Below are 587 nucleotides of genomic sequence, written 5' to 3'. Positions count from 1 at the left end.
TGGCCTATCTCCCCATCTCTGTCGCCTGACCCCTGCACCCCACCAAACCGCAGGCTTTGCTGGGATGCCCTCTACGCCTCCTAGCCTCTAGAATGACTCCTAGGGCCCCCAACTCTGCAGTTAACCCCTGCGCGCACCTCAGCCCCACGAATCACGAACTGGGCCGGCGTGGCCAGCGATCTGGGGCAAGTGCTCAGGTTCGTGGCACTGGGGGCGGCCCCTGAGGCCTGAGGCGCTGTTCCCGCCTCTCCCGCAAAGCCCAGCGGTGCGCGCCAGCGGATCAGGGCGCCGGGGGAGTGTTGGCAGATGCGCGGCTCAGAGTCGGGCCAGAAAAAGGGACCCCGGACGGGGCTGGGAGCCCGTGTAGCTAACAGAGGAAAAGGGGGCAGACTGAGCGCGCAGAAGACTGCGCTGGATTCAAAGACCAGAGGTAAGGTTCTGGGAAGATATCCGCAGCTGGATCGCGCCCAAGCGCGCTTCGGGGCGGGGCCCGATGGCGCGGGCCGGGGTCCGGGAAGCGGCCTATTACGGGAGGGAGCGAGAGTCACCAGGCCCCCGTATCCTGCTGGGCCCCGCCCCCAGCCCAG

Source organism: Pteropus alecto, unplaced genomic scaffold (assembly GCF_000325575.1).
Source record: "Pteropus alecto unplaced genomic scaffold, ASM32557v1 scaffold37, whole genome shotgun sequence".
Lineage (NCBI taxonomy): Eukaryota > Metazoa > Chordata > Mammalia > Chiroptera > Pteropodidae > Pteropus > Pteropus alecto.
This window is presented reverse-complemented; position numbering follows the sequence as displayed.